The following is a 3,193-nucleotide window of genomic DNA, read 5'->3' on the forward strand; positions in this document are numbered from 1 at the left end:
TTAGTAATACTCTTTTCTAGAAGTCGCACAAAGCTGTAAAGTGAAGCAACGGCCGATACTGTAGTACAAATACAACAATAGTCCAAGAGCGTCTAAAAGAAGGCAAAGGAAGAGTCTGACAAATTAGGTAAAAATAAGTTAAAAATGATCATACATTTATTAACAAATCATAATTATTAACATGGATCCATGTGTACTGTACATACATATACAAACTAAAAAGATAGGGTTTTATCTGAATAGAAAAACTATAAATTGTGTAATATTGCATCTAGTAAATGTGTCCAATTTATATTGTTTTTCTATTCAGATAAAACCCTATCTTTTTAGTTTGTATATGTATGTACAGTACACATGGATCCATGTTAATAATTATGATTTGTTAATAAATGTATGATCATTTTTAACTTATTTTTACCTAATTTGTCAGACTCTTCCTTTGCCTTCTTTTAGTAGGCGCTCTTGGACTATTGTTGTATTTGTATCTCTGATTAGGGTAAGCTAGGTACCCTATTATCCAGGAGCTTTAAGGAAGCAGGTTGTGCGCTGGAAGACATTTTTAATTATACTATTTTTTGTTTCTGGCCGATACTGTAGTACCCAGGTGTGATCTGTAACACTGCCCCTCACTGCTGGGTATAGGGTTAACGTTGTGGGCAGGCTGGATAGATTCAGTAACCGGAAGACTTGTGTCATTGAGACCACCTCTAATCGCCTTCATAACCATGTTCCTGGTTTTTCTTGCCCAAGTACAAGTCTGCTGTTAGTATATTGGGCTCCGTGATGGCAAGATTAAGTGGCCCCCATCCCATAAATAGCTCAGCACTATTAACATCACAAGGGCTGGTAAAATATAGTAGGTTCCACAACTTACACGTCAGCACTAATTTCTGCAGTACATATATGCGGCAGACTCTGAGGTTTTAGTGAAATAATTACAACTAGAGCTGTGTAAAGTCCATGTTGCCCCAGGTAATGCCATTTAATATAATTATTAGTACAGATTTTAAGCTGTTCATTTCTGAATCTTCCTTTTGTATAATCTGTACCCTTTTTATACATATTGCCTACATCTTACATCATTAACTGCTAATTTCGTAAACCTAGATTCTTTCAGAATGGGATGGTCCTCTCTAGAGTTAAAGTAATGAATCTTTATTCATGATACATTTATAAGCACAGCCAGAATGTGGTCATTGGACAGAAATGACTGCAGTCACTTACAAAGCTACGTCTATGAAAATATTGCTGTAAAGAATATTCTGTACATTCTAGAACTAGAATCTGCCAGTGTATTTTATGTAAGCAACTTCCCTGGGTAACCTATTGTCTTGCTGACGTCCCTTGTGTTACAGAAGCATTAGTTATTTTGTTGTGAAGAGCTTATTTCCCAGCAGCAATGCCTGAACCAGCAAGCCAGCGCCTAAGAAGGGCTCCAAGAAAACCGTAACAAGTATCATTTCATAAAGAGTTAACTCTTTTTTTTCAGCTTTTAGAAACTATTGTCTAATCACCTCTGGAGCCAGACTGGTAATTGATAAGATGAACTTGTAAACTTGTTATCTTAAGTACTGTAATCCTATTGTGGCCTGTCAAAGGACAGTGCTCTCTATCTAAATGTGTGATGGGGGATTTTGTGCTTCCCCCCCTCTCCCCCTGGGAGTGCCCTGTGTGCATGTAACCTTAATAAAAAGCAGGCTGGGCATCCCAGTCCTGAGTTCTTGTTTGACCCTCAATCGCAGCGTTGACTCGTTTTTGTGGGCAGAAGGGTATCCTAGCGGTACTGCAGCTAAGGGAGATTATTCTATATTTGCGAGACTCATATAGAATACTATGGAAAGCAGCTTCTCCCCTCTTTAGCAATAGGGATCCAGGCTACTAAGCGGTCCATCTCTCAGCGAGACTAAGGGTAACCGTAACATTTGGCGGCAGCGGCGGGATTTTCCTGGATTTCCTAGGAGAGGTACAGAACGGATGGAGAGCGCTTACGAAAAATTGAAGCGTACAACCCAAAAGGATTTACTTGAAAGCAGAGGGGGGTACGCCAGCAACCGGCCGAGGAGAGAGCTGATCGCAGAATTGACCGAACTGGATCAGAGCTTCACAATGGCGGAAACACCGACCACGATTAGTGACGAAAAAACCAGGATTGTTCGGGAAAGGCTCTCATTATACGGGCCGAACCCCTCCATGGAATTGGTACAGCAGTTGATGGCAGAGGCGGACGAGGATATACGAGAGACTCGAGCCCACAAACTCAACCTAGCGAATGCACACCGCAATGCTGAAGCCCCGCAGGTAATCATCCCTGTCGAAAATGCTGGGAGGCCCAAGATACCCTATGCGGCATTTCGACCCTTCCTAGAGAGCGAGACAGGGATTGATGAATATTTGGCGGACTTCGAAAGGCAATGTGCCCTGCACCAGATTCCCAACAGAGAGTGGCCCACGATATTGTCTGGGAAACTATCCGGGCGAGCCCTGGAAGCCTTTCGTACTCTGGGTGCTGAGGAAGTGACACAGTATGAGCTAGTTAAGGAGACACTGTTGCGACGGTACGCTGTAACTCCGGACACGTATCGCCGACAGTTTCGGGGCACGGAAAAGAAGCCTAACGATACCCATATGGAATGGGCGCACCGAATGCGGAGAGCGGCAAATCACTGGCTGAGCGGAAGTAAAGCGGTGACTGGGGAGGAAATTTTACAATTGTTTCTCTTAGAACATTTTTATAATGGCATGGAACAGCAAGGGAAGGAATGGCTGCGAGACAGGCGGCCTTCTACCTTAGAAGAAGCAGCCAAATTGGCCGATGAACATTATGACTCCCGTCTTCACGAACCCATGAACTACCGAGCTCCAGCACGGGTCGAACCCAGAGAGGTTTACCGTGCACCCCCTCGTACTGAATTCCGAGCCCCTGTGCCCACAAGGCCCGTCCGACACTCAGGACCACCCAATAACAGCTCTGAGCGTCCCAGACCGACTTGCCACCGATGCAAGCAACCAGGGCATTTCATGGCTAGCTGCCCCCTTAATACGCACCAGACACCCAGGAATTACAATTACCCCTCTGGGTCCTATCGTCCAGCCCGGGCCCTCTGTGTTAACCAAGAGGCCCCTATGGAGGGATATGTGGGGCCGCTTCACGAGGCAGACCCTGTATATGCTGCCTCAGATAACCGCCAGCACC

Source organism: Bombina bombina, chromosome 5 (assembly GCF_027579735.1).
Source record: "Bombina bombina isolate aBomBom1 chromosome 5, aBomBom1.pri, whole genome shotgun sequence".
NCBI lineage: Eukaryota > Metazoa > Chordata > Amphibia > Anura > Bombinatoridae > Bombina > Bombina bombina.